We start from the raw sequence: 19,484 nt of genomic DNA on the forward strand, positions 1-19,484 counted from the left end.
ATTGCCTAGAGTGCAAAGTCTATTGATGACTGCATTTTTACCATATGAAGTCGAATGAAGTCGAAGTATTGTTGCCACTGTATTGGTAGGTTTGCCAAGTCGCTTTTTTGGTACATTGAAATTAATAAGTGATAAAATTGCAGGGGTATCAAACATAGAATGAATTATTTTATATAAATTTAGAAAGTCATTTATAATTCTTCTATCGCTTAATCTTAATAAGTTGATGATAATTAAAAACGTTTTAAGCAGGAGTTTGGGAGGCTGCGGCTGGTTTGTTCTGGGACGAAGCGGAAAAATTGAGTTGAGTTGAGGCAGAACAGAGTTCAATAAAGACGACTAGTGGTAGCCATATACTACACATGGGTAGTAAAAATGGAAAGGAAAAAAAAAGACAAAGTAAAATACACTTATAAGTGTTGACAAAAAATTTATTAAATTTTCTGTTTTCAATATAAAAAATAATATTAGCGAAGCAGTCATCTTTTTTTAAGCTTTGAAGATGGCTCCTGAAACAAAAAATAAAATTGTTTTGAAAAAATGCGTATTTTATTACATAACCTACATATTTTATTTAGTTTTATTTATTTTGTTCACCGTCTCTAGATTATAATTATGGATAACTTATAAAGTGCCATTTTCGTAATATAATACCACAAGGGCGCTTTACAAAGTGATTATATAAAGATATAAATGTAATTTTAACTTTTTTTTTTTTTTTTAGTTTTAAAATGTACAGAGTTTCTTTTTTTCAGGTCCCGACTAGCTAGGAAATTCCTGTGTTTAGGAAGGAACTTATTTTTTACATGTGTTTTTTATTTATTTCATTAAATGGTGCTTTATGAATTCAAAGAATAATAGTAACATTAGAAAAAATCAATATAAATATAAATGTAAAAACAAGCAGGTAATAATGATAAAATTGAATCATAAAAATAAATTAGAAAATATGCCATTAATAGTAAAGAAATGAGACATAATTATTATAAGTTAGAAAACATACCGATAATAATAAAAATTGAAGCATAAATACACATTATAAAATATCACAAAAGTAATGAAGAAATTAAACAAAAATAAAAATTTGAAAACATACCGATAATAATAAAAATTGAAGCATAAATATGAAAATATATCGCTTATAATTAATCATTGAAGAACAAAAATAAATATCAGAATATACAAATTTAAATTTTAGGAAAATAAAATAAAATTAAAGGAAAATAATGTACTTTGTCACCACATGCTAAGAATTTATTAAAATGATTTAGAGAACAAGTGGGTTTTAAGTTTCTTCCGAAACATCACTTCACTCTCACAGTTTAGCACCTCTGCTGGGAGAGCATTCCATGCCGTAGGGCCGCAAATGCGCGTTCGCCGAATTTAGTGCGCTGTTTGCGTAGAGGTACAATAGCTTTTCATTTCGACGTAGATGTAGCTGATCTTAGCGTAAGACGTCTGTTAGCTAGTTCATCCGGAATGCAGAGTTCCCTTAGATATTCTGAAGCAGAGTTGTGCAGTGACTTATACATAAGCCAACAGAGTATATATTTTGTATTTATTTATTCATTTATTTATTTATTTATTTGTTTGTTTATTTATTTATTTATTTATTTATTTATTTATTTATTTATTTATTTATTTATTTATTTATTTATTTATTTATTTATTTATTTATTTATTTATTTATTTATTTATTTATTTATTATTTATTTATTTATTTATTTATTTATTTATTTTTATACGGCATTTCTGCCATTTACATATATTTGGTATAAAGAGTGCTTAAAAATAAAAATCCCTCTGTGGAAAACGTAGCCAGTGTAATTTCCGAAGTAGTGGAGTGATATGACTAAACTTAGAGATTCCAAAAATAAGTCTCGCTGCGGCATTCAATACAGACTGTAGGCGAGTCATTTTATTCATCGGTAGACCTGCGTAGATACCATTACAATAAACGACTCCAGACACTACAAACGCATTTATTAATTGACGGGCTGCATCAACTGGCAATTTTTTGCGTATGCATTTAATACGTCTCAGTTGGTAAAAGCATGAACTTGGAACTAGATAGTAAAGAAAAGTAATAATCTTTATTTATAAATAATTCCTTTGTACGTGTGATGTCACCGTACTCCTCCTAAACGGCTTAACCGATTTACGTGCGGTTTTCAGAGAAATATAGATCTTTGCGCTGTGCGCGTTCGTAGATATTAAAATCTTCAATCGAATATGTAAAAAGCAATTTAGGAGCATAAATGTTTTATTCATCGATCTACCAGGGTTGCATTCGAGGAGAATGCATTTACAAAAAAATGGAAATATGTTGTTTTTGTGTATAAAAAAAGTTTGTTTTTGAATGTTTACAAACGACATTTGTGTTTATGGATCTCAATCAGATTCATTCCTTAAATTCCTTATAATTTCTACCCATTTAATTATTTTTATTGGATTTTTAGTAATACTAAAATAATATTTAATTCAATTCATTAAAAAAAATCGTATTCCTACATAAATACACCCCTCTGTTGGTGAGACGACCCGAGCTTGACGTTTGCAAAAAGAATGCCATATTTGAAAAAAATATTTATTTTATGTTTTGGAAATCAACCATAAATAAGTACTTACATAAATTCAATTTAATATTGACAATTTTTAGTTTTGGAATTTAATCACAACAAGTACCTACTTATCAATGAAAAGTCTTTTTCCAAGGCAAGCCCCACGTTCGAGCAGGACAACGTCTGTCGGGTCAGCTAGTTTTGTATAATATTTGACTAATTTGAATATTCTGTATAATGACATTTTTAAATGTTTTTATTCTTTACTGTTGTACATTTCTTGTTACTTTAAATTACTGATATTATTGTTAAACCTATCTTTTTATGTATCGTTTGAATATGGTTTTGCTTGCTTCGCACATCGTTTGTGGGGCACTGCGTACGCTTCTACAATAGAAACCCGCCAATGTCCTAATCATAACGGACAATAAATTCAACATTCGTACTTCTAAAAAAGGCCTATAATGGACTTAATGAGTACATGAAAGATAGCAGTATATGGAACTGACAATATTATTTTATTTGCGTTAGTTTATTTGATTATTTTTGGAATGTGTAGTTATTTATTCAAACCTGAGTATCACTTTGTGTTGTTATGTTTATTCATTTTTAAATTGACTTTCAATAAGCGTGTAAATTGTACATACATTGAAGAAAAATAAAACAAAAAATAAATAAAAAAAGAATATTATTTTGATCTAAGTTTACTGTATTTGTATTATTTTTAAAATAGGAGTTGCATTTTTTTAAACAACAGCAACAACAAACCATCATGCCGTTTCCCCGTAGGGATAGGCAGAGAGGATAGAACGCCATATCACTCTATCTTGGCAAACAGACCACGCTTACTCTACATTCATACATCTTCTCATGCACGCACGCCGATTATTCCTACTTTTGACATGTCCATCTTCAAGTATTTGATGGACTTGATCGTGCCGTGTCTTTTTCGGTCTTCCTCGTTTTCTGCATCCATCAACATTCGCATCGTAGATCCTTTTAGCCGTTCTTTCGCTGTCTATTCGCTCTACATGTCCAAACCAACGCAGCACCCCTTTCTTGATTCTATCTATAATGCATGACTCAGCCTTACACAGTTTACGGATCTCGACATTTGTGCACCTATCGTACATCGTTTTACCACACATTCGTCTGAGGGATCGCATTTCGACAGCATTCAACCTACTTTCATAATCATTTTTCCAATTCCATACTTCGCTCCCATACATTAGAGTGGGCACTAGAACTTCATTGTGAACTGCTGGTTTAGCCTCCTGCGATAAACATTTGCTTGCCAAACTAGATTTCAGTGCACCGTTCACCCTGTTCCCGGCACTCACCCTTTTTTCAATATATTTCTCGGTCTTTCCATCCCTAGTAAACATACTTCCCAGATACACAAATTCTTCTACCTGATTCAGAATATCTCCGTTGGCACTGATCTCACATTTAGTTATATTTTCATCATATCACTTTCGATTTATCTCGACATTTGTGCACCTACCGTACATCGTTTTACCACACATTCGTCTGAGGGATCGCATTTTGACAGCATTCAACCTACTTTCATCATCATTTTCCAATTCCATACTTCGCTCTCATACATTAGAATTGGCACTAGAACTCCGTTATTAACTGCTGGTTTTTTATTTTTTTTTTTATTTTTTTTTTTCAGAAAACATACAGTCATACAAAACTTGTATTAAAAACAACATTTTTTTAACATAAAAAGACCAATTAAGTTTTCATAAATTATGCAAAAGATATAAACATTGAATTTTTTTTTTTTTAAATATTTTTATTCATGCACAAAATACACAATTTTACATAGACACAATTATATGTCTTTTATGTCCCGACTTGATAGAAAATTCCGTGTTAAGTCGGGACTCTTCGATACATAAATCAAAAATATTTATTTACATATTAAAACAATATACAGGTAATTAAAACAATATGCAAAATAATCAAAACCATAAATAAATGAGAATAAATGTGACAAAAAAAATAAATAAATAAGAATTTCAAGTGAGAAAAGAATAATTGTTGACATTTGCGTTTTCCATGGAGGTAATAAATAAAAATACCGAATGTACACTCCGAGCCATCCGCGCACACACATGAACGCACATACACAAACATATACATTACAGCATGAACCACTCAGATGCACATTCAGCAACTATCCCAAATAATCGACCCCATGAAGAAATTTTCTGTAAAAATGCAACGTGCAGTTGAAAATGTCTACATCAATACTGAGTCCGTTATAATTTCTACAGGTACGCCTAATGAATGAATTCGAGGTATAATTGTTTTTACAAGTTGGCACATAAAAAGGGAATTAAATCTGGTATAGCGAAGAGGACAACGGAAACCAATTAGCCACTTATATTATTTAATTATTTTTACCTTGCTTATAATCTACAAGGTTTATATTTACCTCAAAGGGATGGTTATTAATTTATTTGTTCACATCAAAAATATTCAATAAGTTCAACATCGATTTTTAAGAAAGAAAGGCTGGAAGTTGGGCTTATCCAAACACCAATATACGTATGATGAGTTATACCCGTATGCAGAGACAAAACTTAAGGCGAGGAAAGTAGGTGAAGACAATAGAATGTACTTTCCTCACCTTAAGGTTTGTCTCTGCATACGGGTATTAGAAACTAGCTTAAATATATCTTCTCTTCAAGACCGTTGAAATAAATCCGACCTTCTTGTCCTATTTAAAATTCTCTTCATGTGGCAGTCTGGGAACATGAAATATTGCGACGCAGAACCACCTTTTTAAGTAATATTTTAAGTCGACCTTCCCAGGAATTGAACCCGGAACCTCAAGCATGGCAGGTAAACGCGCTAACCACTACACTATGAGACGGACGTATTTTTAACCTCGAGTAACCATCGAGTGGAAAATACTCGTCCTGGGTTCCGGTTCGCTTCTAGAAAAAGGACCGTATTGTTTACTCTCTCGGACACGAACAAAAGCTAGGTTGCACAACAATATTTATTACAATCTTAATCTTTGCTCTAACTCTTTAAGTAGGTATTACCAACGAATTAAGCATACCTGTTGTTTCAACTAATTAAATTAGTTTTCCAATTCCAGCAGCAGCTGAGCCGGCGGCTTTAGCTAATCCATTGCCTGCAAGTGCTGAAGATGCTGCTTTTGCGTAGCTGTCTAGGCAAGGAGTTGAAGGGCATTTGGGAGTTGGTGGGCATTTGGGGGTTGGTGGGCATTTAGGAGTTGGTGGGCATTTGGGAGTTGGCGGGCATTTGGGAGTAGTCTTGCATTTGGGAGTAGTCTTGCATTTGGGAGTAGTCTTGCATTTTGGAGTCGTCTTACATTTTGGAGTAGTCTTGCATTTAGGAGTGGTTTTGCATTTTGGAGTAGTCTTGCATTTTGGGGTGGTCTTACACTTTAGAGTGGTAGTACAAGTTGTAGTTTTGCATTTTGGAGTGGTCTTGCATTTCGGAGTCGTCTTACATTTTGGAGTAGTCTTGCATTTAGGAGTGGTTTTGCATTTTGGAGTAGTCTTGCATTTTGGGGTGGTCTTACACTTTAGAGTGGTAGTACAAGTTGTAGTTTTGCATTTTGGAGTGGTCTTGCATTTCGGAGTGGTCTTGCATTTTGGAGTAGTCTTGCATTTTGGGGTGGTCTTGCACTTTAGAGTGGTAGTACACTTGGTTGTAGTCTTGCATTTTGGAGTAGTTGTGCATTTGGTTGTAGTGTCACAAGGTTTTGTTGGCTTGCAGCTCACTGGGTTGTGTCCATGGTGATGTGATCGTGGAGCAGCGTCAGACAACTAAAATTAAAAAATGAAATAAATACAATACCGGATTGACATTTTACATTTACTGCCTAATATTGATTTATTTATACATTTTATCATATTACATACATTTTTTTGTACACTTTACCCAGCTAACAAGAGTACATATCCCGTTCCAAGCTAGGCAATTAGGAAAAAATAAAATTGAATTTTGTGACTTCACTTTATTTGTAAATGGAGTCTGATTTTTACCTCTTCTCTATTATTGTGATCATGTTTATGACACATCGATGTACAAAATACATAATAAAAATGTATATATTGTAACGACTATATTTCAACCTGCCCCATTAAGTAGCGCGTGATTAAGCACGAGTCTAAATGATATTTTGCTACGTTAAGATTCTAGCATGGCAATACCACGTTAGACCGTGCATTGCTTTAAAAAAAAAGATCGCTCGTGAGAAGCGGAGGAAACGTGCAACGTGACAAAATCAAGGATGTGGTCCTTTTATTATCGAGGAAGCATGGCCTTACGGCATGTAAGTCTATGTAATTGAATTCGTAATCGTATAATCGTTTCAATTTGCCAGAACAAAGAATCTAATGAGGTATTTTTATCACTAAACACCCTATTTTATTTTTAATGTATTTATAATATATGGTACATTACCAACTTTATCATGGATTATCATTACATCTGTCTAAATACTGACAATTTACGTAAATTTTTACCTACAACATCTAAATTATTAAATCCGAGTTTGATGTGACGACAATAAAATAGGTCAAAGTATTCTTTAAAGGAACAACGCGTACAGCGATGTCTTAAGCTAGGGTTTCCTAGGACAGCGGTGCCCGTATTTTAACGGCCGTAGTGAACGGTGATGCAGTGGACAGCCGTCGTAACGGTGACTAGAGTGTGGTTTTCTAGGAAAACGGTGTTATCAACACCATTTAGCACCGTTTTCTTAGGAAACCACTCTCTAGTCGACGTGACGACGGCTGTCTACTGCATCACCGTTCACTACGGCCGTTAAAATACGGGCACCGCTGTCTTAGGAAACCCTAGCTTTACGCCAAGATTTTAGCCGGATGTACCTTTGAAAACTGGAACCTTCCATATAATACTCTGGCTATTTGATACGAAAAACTTTAAATGTCTACAAAGAAGATTTTAAATAATTTAACGTGGATGATTGGTGTCAAGAATCAAACATTTAATATTTATTATCATTTCTAATTTAATTTTCTAAATCATTTGACAATTTGGTCTTTTAGATTGTATAATTAGCTAGGCAAACGTATAAAACTGTATGATAGTTTTGCTTGCAAAAATAAAATTGTAATTTCGAGAGATATACAATGATTATTGAGGCTCCGAGACTATTTAAATTTTGAATCCTATTTTTATCTTGAATCTTCACACATCCGGTGGGAAGCTCGGACATAATTATTGTTCCCATTTTGGAGAGATTCTCATCTTTACTGGTTGAGCGACACTGGTGAATGGCGTATATTTTGTGAGGAGTTTGATCTGCATTTATTTGTTCGGCTTACTTTTTTCATTGTCTTACAACAATGCACAGAGCGTGGCTGTCAACCAATAAAGGCACAATTTTTTTTCCAAATAATTAACTTTCAAATTTTTTGTAAATCTTTGAAATATGTTGATGCATTGAGTGTTGACATTCTTTTATTTTAAAAGAAAATCTGGACATTTTTTTTTACACTCCTCACAGAAGGCCGTTACAATATGTCAAAAATTTGATAATTAATAATGTATGGTGTGGCAAAGTTAAGATCTTACTTTGCCACCCATACATTACCCACTTAACATTGTACATGATAGATATTATAGTAAAATCAATAGAAGGTATCAATGATAGCAGGACACCAAATGCCGAACACTCTGCTAGTGGATCGGAAGGACTGTTGACGAATGACAACAGTCCGCCTTCTCCTGGCGAGCTTTCTGTGGTTTCCTTGTCACTATGGCAAATGCGGAGAAGCCCCTAAAGCGGGCCACTGCCGAATCACCCCATCCGACCCTTACAAATTACATATTATAAGAAAGTCTTTCATTAAGGCAAATTTAAAAGAAAATTGTTATTTATTTAGTTATTTATATATACGCTCAATCGGCATTTTTAAGGACATATGTTTACAAAGAAAATTATTATAAAAGAAAGTAGAAAGACACAATGATATATAGTAGACTTAGTGGGAGTGGAAGCGGGAGAGAGGTGTTTATAATTGAATTTGATTCAGTGATCGTTTGAAAGAAGACAACTTGTTATCAAAGAAATCAAGACCGCTTTGTTTGTTGGCGGACCTAATAATTCTGGGCATAGGGGAATGAAAACCATAGTTAGTTCTATGGTTATCGGTATGAAAGAGTAAGTTTTGTCTGAGGTTTCTAGTTGGAATATTTAATTTTATTGAGTTTAGTAGTTCAGGCGATCAAAGCGTGAGTTGAGAATTTTAAACAAGACTAGAAGGTCGGATTTATTTCGACGATCTTGAAGAGAATTTATATTTAAGCTAGTTTCTAACTCATTATTCGTATATTGGTCTCTGGATAAGCCCAACTTCTAGCCTATCTTTCTGAAAAATCTAACGTTCAACTGATTCATTATTTTTTCATGTAAACAAATAAACTAATAACCATCCTTAAATGAAAGCAAGTATATGCAACTCCTATTTTAAAAAATAATAAAAATACAATATACTTAGATCAAAATAATGTTTGACTCGTCTGGGAAGAGTGGTCCTTTATCGGCAATTATTAAAAAAAACTAAATAAACTGTGAAAACAATCACAAAAACATACTAAAACTTTTTGAAAAATTACTGGAGCTAAACAATAAATGAACTGACAATATATACATAGACAAAAACATAAAATAGAAAGTCCGTATTAGTGAACTAGTTAAACGAATTAGAAAACGTATTTACATATTTATTAGATTAAGGAATATTTTTAAAATCAATAATTTAAAAATAGCTATTACTAAATTGCACAATCTTTGTTACAATATGGTATTGTAGGATGGGGTGGTGCATATCCCAATATATTAAACCCTCTTAAAAAAGTACAAAGATTAATTATTAAAGAAATTTTAATGAAACCTTCAACATTCAATACGGAAAGTCTATATACAATATTTAAGGTTCACACAATTCTACCATACAAATTTATAAAGAAGAAAAAATAAAAGTATTTGATATGAACAAGTCACTCAGATACCAACATAATATTAAAATTCCTAAATTCTGCACAAGTCATGGTCAAAATAGATTTGTCTTTAAAGGTGTAAAAAATTATAATAATCTTCCCAATGAACTAAAAACTATTAAAAATAATATATCAATAAATAAATTTTAAGTTGTTCATAGAAATTTTTTGAACACGCGTAAACACAATATTAAATTTTAGTTAGTATGAACGTATTATTGGTTTACGTTTTTTTATTATACATCCTTTGTTTTTATTTTTCTTTTTCATGTACTCGTATATTTAAAATTATAAAAACTCTTATAAATAAACAACTACAACAGTGTAAGTCACTCTCCAAGCGCAAGAGTTAGTATCTTTTTTTGGAGAGTTACAGTGATAACATTTACTAGTTGCATAAAAGTAGATCTGTATAGAATTTAAAAAAAAACATTTACCCTTTATGAAATTTATTGATAATTATTTATTTTTTTTAATTAAAAAATTACGGCTGTCAAAACTCTATTCTTTTGCGACAAATTAAATCAGAAGATTATCTTGTACTCACATGGACGAAAACAAAGAGAACCACGAATAAAAAACTGAATCGGATGAAACCCATTTTGTGTGCTGGTTGCGGTCTATCCGGGTGAAGATACCTGAAAACAGTGCCGGTAAAGAACCCGAAAAGCTAATTCAGTCGTCTGTTTCTGGAATTTAGACTAACGAAATTTACTGATTATATCAATAATTTTATTTGTCAAATGTCAAAATGACATATGTATGTTAGTAGAGTGTAAGAAATTTTACAGAGGTGCAATAAGTAACTTGGTCACAAAATAATACTTTATTTTATAATTAGACGAGCTGAACCCGGCCATGCTAGATTTGAGTACATGTTCGTTAGGGTAGGCCGATAATTTTTTTTCCGAATTTTGAAATGAAAGGAGTCTAAAAAGTTGCCTTTTGGATTACTCAGAATGCAAAAAATGTCAAAAAAAATATTCGATACTACTTTTGGCCCTCAACCAGAGCTTAAAGTTTTCGAAAAAGTCGATTTTTTGGAGTAAACCGGCTGTCATTTAATATTTAAGAAAGAAAATCAGTTTAATTAAATGTTATGATGAGCATTAAATCTTATCAAATAAGCATCTAAGGCTGTGAGTTGCACATTGTTTTGTAATAAATGGGTAGCATTGTTTTAATAGGCCATTGTTTTCGTCAATATTAGCCAGGCGCTCGACGGAATTAGTTCCGCGGAGTGTAAACTTTTTCCATTTCGGTAGTTTTAAAGCGCGTTCGAATTTGTAATGTGATTAAGTTATTTCTTTACTAACACAAAATAATTGTATCAATATAGATAATAGGACTTTTTTGGTTCAAGTTTACAACGATTTAAACGAGCACTAAATAAATAGTCCAGATGTTTGTCAATGCTTCTTTTCTTTTTTTTAAATGTTTTAAACTATTCTTTTATTGTAATATTTAAACCCTAAAAATTGTTAACATGGACAATGTCCGTTAATAAATAAATAAATACGTTAGAGTGGGCCGATGCTGTATGCAGTTTCTTTATTCTTTTAGACATCAAAGTGAAAGGGGCCTAAAAAGTTGCTTTTTGGATCACATTAAAACTGAAAATTGTTTTAAAAAAATTTCCGTACTACTTTTGGCCCTGAACCGAGGTTTATCACTGTCTGAACATTTTGTTAATTATCTATTTTGATAAAATTATTTTTTTGTTAGTGAAGATATAACTTATATTTTTATTAATATCCCTACAGAGATGAGGTAGAATTTTTTCAAATTCAGGATTATGGATATTCGAGCGTTTACAGGGCTTATGACCTGTCATTGGCTGGGTTAAGTGGCCACTTTACGTACTACAACATTCCCCATTCCGCTTATTAGCGAATATCGACACAGGTAACATTTTTGATTTTTGTATATATGTTATTAAATGAGAAACCATTTACAAGCGAGTTGGAGCGCCATCTATGTATTGATATTGAAGTTAAGTATTTTTAATTAGCACATTACTTTATTTTATGTATTTAAGACTCTTCCGAGTTAAATTAAGTACTAGTAATTAAGATATAACTTAATCATATTACTAATTCGAACACGTTTTAAAACTACCGAAATGCAAAAAGTTTACACTCCGCGGAACTGATTCCGTATAGCGCCTGGCTAATATTGACAAAAACAATGGCCTATTAAAACAATGCCACCCATCTATTACAAAACAAAAACTCACGCCCTTTGATGCTTATTTAATAAAGTTGAATGCACAATATGAAATTTAATAGGACTGATTTTCTTGCTTAAATACGAAATACTAAAACTTTTTGCATTCCGAGTAATCCAAAAGGCAACTTTTCAGACCACTTTCATTTCAAAATTCGGAAAAAAAATTATCGTCCCACCCTAATATACGTATTTATTATTTTTTTGTGTTTCTGTTTACATAAATTGAAAGAACAGTTAATTTTGGTAAATAGGTATTCGAACATTGTTTTCCTGTTAGACAGAGTATCAGGATAAAATTTTCTGTACAGGAACGTTTTGCGTTTTTTGAAAATAATTATATTTGTAAACCGTGCTCCCGAAGACAGCAGATAAAACTGTGCTTTTTTACGGGTTTTTGGATGGTTCTAGTTTCCATTCCAAACAATAGGAACACGCTGATGGTGAATTCTTATAGTGTGTAAAAAAACACTACTCTAGTGCCATAATCCAGAGAGAAAATACGGAAATACGTTTGTATGAAGAAAAGTCGGCTTGCGTTTCCTCTTAAGATTAAACATTATTAAGTATACTATAATGCTTTTATATAACCATTGAAACAGCTTAAATAAAAGTATCCACCTATAGACGCACCCGGAGCCCTCTAAAATTATGACACTTAATTCATGCTCAAACGCTAAATTCCTACCTACGCGTATTTAGTCGTTCTTAAACCGCCAGTTTGGTTTTGACGTGAGCTTGACATTCAATTCGAAACTGAAATGCTTGGTTGTGTCGTGAAAACTTCTAAAAACCGTTCAGATAAACGTATAAAACATGGTGTAACTTTTTATTAGTAATTGGTACCTAGGTAATGGTCCATGATTAAATTTCAGATGTTACAATAATTCATTTTAAAATATTAAATTTAAGTCGGTACATAAGTACTTGATTGTGGTTGAATTCCAAAACTTGAAATCATTCATTTTCAAATATAGAATTATTTTTGCAAATGTCAAACTCTGCTCTTCTCACCAACAGGTGTGAACTCTATTTAGAAATGCGATTTTCAAAAATGTATTGAATGTTTTCAATTATTTTTTTTTGTATTTGCATTCAGGCGAATGCAGTCCTGGTAAACGATAAAAAAAACATTTTCGCTTCTTACTTTTTTCTAATAAATAAACTTAAATAAGCACATATAAATTAAATAATATTTCGATATGCATTTCATAATATATACATTTTTTTGTTCACTTTGCCCAGCTGTATGAAACAGTACTTATGATTTTCTTGTTGTATTACTTTAAAATATTTTATTATTTAATTTGTTTTTTACATTTATTCTTGAATTGTTTAAACTTTCTACTGAATACGTTGTATAACTTTTAGGTTATTTTTTTGTATAAATCTTGTATATTTTTTTTTATAAATCTTAGGTCAAAGGAAATTTGTGTTTTTAAGAAAAAAATACACTAAGCCAAATATGTTAGTATTATAATTTTTTGCAAAAGGCAGATTTGCCGTTTATGTTAATAAAATAAAATAAAATAGGGACTAGCACAGAGACATGCATATTTTATACGCAAAAATTTATTTATTTCTTTTTTACTGATAATATTTCATTGATCCCAAACTTTCAAAATTTTCCTTATTTTAAAAAACACGCACTATCCTGGATTCAAACTAAAGATATGACCTTTTTTTTCCATAATATATTTTATTGCCCTTTTTATTTTTGTTCTTTTATTTTTTTATTTCCTTTTTTAATTACTATAAAAAAAACCTTTGAATCTTTTACAAAATATTTTCTTTTCTCTTTATTTATTTATTTGACGGACTTATGCAGTCCATTCTAACGATGGTAAATACAATCTTATAATTAATACTGGCACTAATAAAATAAAATATAACTTAATAAAATTAAAGCTAGGGAAAAAAAAAAAATACCACCTCAATACCTGGTCTATCTTAGTGATTTTTTAAATCTTTAAAGACTTTTTTTTTTTTTAAATTTATTAACAATTTTAAAAAACCCGTTAGGGTTACATTAGAAATTTAATATTGTCTAGTCATTTTATGTCTCGTCTAGTCTAGTTAGTTCAGTCATCATGTGCTTTTTCAGATTGATTTTAAATTTGTCTCCAGTAAAAGTTTTCAAGTAGTAAGGTAGGTCGTTGTAGTGTTAAAGTCCATTATGTAGTATTTTTGACTGTCCTGTGTTTGTCTTTGATTTTTCAATATGATAGTGTTGTTGTTGTCTGGTGTTATATTTGTCTTACACCAAAAAGGTCCAGATCTTGTCTCGAGTTTACATTACGAAACAATCGGGACATTGGTGCATGCAAGACATGTTACACAAAAATATTAAAACTGTCTATTTATCAAAGGAGCAAAAATTCATAAACATTTCTTGTATACCCACGAACAGGCCATGCCTTTGTGAGATTTTTCTTTACTATTTTTACTGTTAATATGTATTTTATTTCTATGTAATTATAATTTATTTTTTAATACTCTGTTTTACCTCTTATGTATACTGTAAAAAAAATAAAAGAAATTAAATAAATTTTTGAAAAATACGCTAAAAATATGCTCATGGCAAAGATCTACATTTCGTTGAAAATTGCACGTAAATTAGTCCAGTAGTTATTCAGTCCATCGAGGACACACATACGAACATCGCCTTTCATATGCATATAGGTATATATACATACATTTTTTTTTCAATAAAAACCTTTATTAGCGTAAAAAAACAAAACACGCAGTAAAAAATGGAACAATTAAGGTTGAACTTGCCAAAAAAGAGTCTGGCTCTTGTGTTTGGCAAGTTTACAAAATATTTTTAAAAAGAAACAAAAAAAATGCAAATAAAAATAAATAAAAAATTAAACAATTGTAAAAATTGAGAAAACTTAATACTAATAAGAAGTAAAAAAAAATAAAAAAATTGAATGAACTTTGTTGAATACACAAAACCACCAAAACACAAAAATCTAATTTTTCCTTGACATCAAAACTTTTGAATTGCCATTTCTCAAAATAGTGTTTTTTGGGGTAGTGACTTTAGCCTGAAATATTCTTTAAATACTTTAAGTACCTTTTTATATTATATTATTTGATCTATTTTAAGAGCCTTCCTAGGCGTATCTTTTCACAAGTTTAGTGACATTTTTTTAAAAGATTGGATCCAATTAAATAAAAACTATTTAAAATCACGTAAGATCTAGTTTGAGTCAATAATAACGTATTGCAAATACAAAGAGTTTATTTACAATTCGTTGTAATTTATTGTTTTATTAATTCACAAGTGTTTCGTGGTGCTTTTTAATTTTCTTTTATATTTATTTTACGTCATTCAGCATTTTTAATGCGTCATTCTTAATTTATTTCTTCTTCTTCTTCTAGTGCCTTGCCGGGTCCCCCCGACGTAGGCGATCGCTACAGCGAAAGCATATGTATCTATCCTGCGCTAATTTTACATTTCGCAGCCAGGACGACTGCTTATTGATGTACTCGCCGTAGTGATTCCTGGGAAAAGATGACCAGAGTGGTTTCCCGTTGCCTTCTCTGATGTATTTTCTGTCGGGGTTACCTTCCCTTAGCTGGTTGGTTTTGGTTTTGAGGCGCCAAAAACTCGCCTTTCACCCTCACGTTATCTGCTGCGATCACATCGTTATGAGTGCGATCCCATTGCCCAGGGTTCGCGACGTGGACGCTAACGAGTTGGACTAGTCAGTAGTGTTGCCGGTGGAATGCAACTGGGCGTTCGCAGGATTTTATAGAATTACATCCTCTAGCAAGATGTGACTCTCTGCGACCCTACTGACAGTTCAAACCCCCTTTAATTTATTTAACTTTTTTTTTAAATATTTATTATTATTAAATAGGTGCGAAGGTTTTCACGGTCACTGTTATCAATATTATGTATCTTTTTTGGGTGATACCGTGTATGTTGGATTTGATCCGACGTTTCGGCTACCATTGCAGGAGCCATCTTCAGGGAAAACTGTGTGTTTTATTGAGAAATGTATGTGTTTATGTACTAGTAATTTGTACCGTGTCACAGTCAGCAGTAGGCACATTTCTAGTTTTGTAGGAAAGAATAATTATGTTTATGTGCTAGTAATTTGTACCGTGTCGCAGTCGGCAGTAGGCACATTTCTATTCGTTTTTGTCAAACGAATAGAAATGTGACTAGAAATGAAACTTTGAACCAAAAATTCTACATATTCCTAGTAATTATAGTGCACGAATAATAAAAGAGGCAATTGAAATACACAGACATCCAAATAATATAACAAAGACGACGGGCTTAAATTAATTAATTCAACATGGTTCCCAGCACTACATATGACAAAAACGAATAGAAATGTGCCTACTGCCGACTGCGACACGGTACAAATTACTGGTACATAAATATAATCATTCTTTCCTACAAAACTAGAAATGTGCCTACTGCTGACTGTGACACGGTACAAATTACTAGTACATAAACACATACATTTCTCTATAAAACACACAGTTTTCCCTGAAGATGGCTCCTGCAATGGTAGCCGAAACGTCGGATCAAATCCAACATACACGGTATCACCCAAAAAAGATACATAATATTATTATTAACTTTTTGCATCTAATAGTGCATTGTTTCACCCTTAGAGTATAAATTTGCTCCTGCTTTAGAAGCCTTTTAGCTCGATTTCATAAATCACGAGGGTCCCCATTTTTCGGCGTGGTTTTCAGTTAACCAACTTTTTTTTTTTTTTCATTTTAAAAACAGGCGATCTGGAGAACATCAGCACTTATTGTCCGATCTCATACATCTACCATACATAAATTTTTTGAAAAACTGGTTAAAAAACGAATTATAGATTTGATAAATAAATATAAAATAATTTACGAAAATCAATTTGGATTTATAGAGCTTAGGTACCGATGACGCTTTTACGCTTTTCTCCTGCCTCCACCTTCCATGGAATCATTTCTCTACAATACCGCAGAGTGTGTGCGGACCAACTACTGCTTTACAAAATTGTGACAGGAATGGTTGACTGTACAGAGCTGCTTGGTTTAATAACAATACATGTGCCAGCCAGGATTTGTAGACGGTACCACCTGTTTCATGTACTTACTATAATAAGTAAAACATCGTATGTTAAAAAATGCTTTTTTTCGTAGGACTTTTTCAATGTACAATACAAAATTTAAAAATATAGATTATACAAACATCACTCTGTCAGATTTAAAATTTAAACTAAAAATGTATTATGTAACTTAGTAGACATTATAATAATAAATATGTACATCTCCCCCCCCCCCCCCTCCTTATCCTCTCTTCAAGCATTTTTGTCCTTATCCTGCCCAATTTACAGTAACTTAATGTTCTTAAAATTAATATTTAAAAAATCTTTGATTATTGAGTACTTGAAAATAACATTTTTATATGTATAAATTGTATGTATTTATTTGATATGTAATATATATATTCTTTACTAACTTTGTATACTATGTGGAAATCTGTTATTGGTTCTAAGTTTTTACACTATATCTGTTTGTTTACTAAAAATATGTATGTAGAACTGTTGATTTCCCTAATAAAATAAAAATAAATAAAATATAATGAATGACCAGAATCTTATGCGGATTGCGAAGGTTAAAGATCTGGGCATCACTTTTGTGAGTTCCCTGACAATGGCTGGTTTAAGTGGCCACTTTACACACTGTGTAACATTCACCGTTCTGCCCATATTTTTTTGTTTTTTTTATTACGGAAAAACAACAGTTGTTACGTAAGAATACAAAATATAAAAAATAGTACATACATCCAGTTAAAGTTTTTCACAAATATAATGAGAGAACATGTTACACAGTAAAGAGAAAAATAATATATTATATAAGACATGAGAAAAAAAAGAGCTCGTAAGAAGGTTAAGGGATGAGGAATACAGTGGAGGAGACAGATTTTCATAATACAGTTAACCAATTTAAAATTTTGATGTTATTATAAAATAAACATAATTAAAGGAACATATACTTATTACACACTGACAAATGTTTTATTTAACAGAGTTTCAAAAAGTTTTTTTTGATGTCACAAAATTTTGTATTAAAAATATCTAAATGGGGACAAAGTAAATTAAATTTGGAGCAGCTACGATAAATAAACGAGTTTTAAACATTTTTTTTTTGGCAATGAATTATAAAAAAAACGAATTTGTCGTGTTGACTTTACGGAACAATTGATTGAAATACGCTCCGAGAGATATGGACTTTTTGAAGAGGAAAGACAGATCAGAAATGCTTCTACGTTTAGTGAGGGAAGTTATACTATGAAAGGAAGAAGAGTCTTCGTACGAGTCTAAATATGTAAGAGATTTACGATCCAGAAGTTTAAGTTTATATACCAAGAAAGGAAAAAAATATGATGAACGAAGCCTATGTCAAAAGTAAATTGAGTTACATGATCGCCATCTGGGGAACTGGTAACAAGACAGACATAACAAGAATACAAAGACAACAAAATAAAATTCTTAAAGTAACATACAACCTACCCTACCTGACCTCTACGACTGAACTGTACAAAAAACACACCAGTTTGACATAAACTACTTGACTAAAATTGAGACCTTAAAAATTGTGCACAAAATAACACTGGGAAACATACAAGACGACGACATAATATTAGTCAAAAATGCTGACATACACAAATATAACACAAGACAACAACAACACTATCATATTGAAAAAGCAAAGACAAACACAGGACAGTCAAAAATGCTACATAATGGACTTAAACACTACAACGACCTACCTTACTACTTGAAAACTTTTACTGGAGACAAATTTAAAATCAATCTGAAAAAGCACATGATGACTGAACTAACTAGACTAGACGAGACATAAAATGACTAGACAATAATAAATTTCTAATGTAACCCTAACGGGTTTTTTAAAATTGTAAATAAATAAAAAAAAATTTAAAAAAGGCATCTATTCTGTATTCTATCCAGTTGTGATATATAAATTGTATATCGAGGATTCCAAACAACATATGCAAACTCAAGATGGCTGCGTACGTATGCATTATATAAGATTTTGAGGGATGCGGTTGTTTTGAATGGTCGAGTGGTGCGTATAATAAAGCCCAGATTCCTGTAAGCCTTATTTATAGACGCCTGAATATGGGAATCAAATAAGAGTTTTTCATCCATAATCGCACCTAAATCTCTCAGCCCGTTTTTCCGGGCAAGACAATTTGAACATCTATATTCCTTCAATTCTTTCATCTGTTGATGTTTGCGAAGTTAAAGAGCTGAAACCTTTATTTATGCGGGTGAGATTCATCTAATTGAATTATTTCACTTACATACTAGGCAACGCGTGAAAATGTTATTTTTTTAATTTCTTTACTTCTTCATGGACCAGATGGATGTATCAAAAACATTTATCAACTGCTCTTTATCTCTGTTGTAATATGTTAATATAAACAGCTCCCCAGGGAGTTGAATCCAGTCCTTGTCTACAAAAATTTGTTACTTTATTTTTTTCAATATTTATTAATTTACACGCCCTACGGGCTTTTACATATATTGGAAATTACATTCAAGTGCAGCAGTGAAACATAAGTATGTAAATTTAACATATTACAACAGAGATGAAGAACATTTTAAAGAAGGTAATATAGAAGTCAAGGCATCTACA

The 19,484-nt window shown here is 31.6% G+C and overlaps 1 long non-coding RNA gene across 1 annotated transcript in view; it reads right to left on the reverse strand.

The window, feature by feature from the left end:
- Positions 1-381: 381 nt before the first annotated feature.
- The window catches only part of LOC148271736 (uncharacterized), a 33,745-nt gene continuing 14,642 nt past the window's right edge, over positions 382-19,484 (reverse strand). Inside the window, exons 2-4 of the long non-coding RNA XR_015825026.1 lie at positions 10,126-10,216; positions 5,638-6,373; positions 382-509 (exon numbers count right to left, since the gene is read on the reverse strand). This is a non-coding gene — a long non-coding RNA (uncharacterized LOC148271736). The remainder of the gene's footprint in view (positions 510-5,637; positions 6,374-10,125; positions 10,217-19,484) is intronic.

This window comes from Micrasema longulum, unplaced genomic scaffold (assembly GCF_059751315.1).
Source record: "Micrasema longulum isolate JH-2025_06_02 unplaced genomic scaffold, ASM5975131v1 h1tg002692l, whole genome shotgun sequence".
NCBI classification, from domain to species: domain Eukaryota; kingdom Metazoa; phylum Arthropoda; class Insecta; order Trichoptera; family Brachycentridae; genus Micrasema; species Micrasema longulum.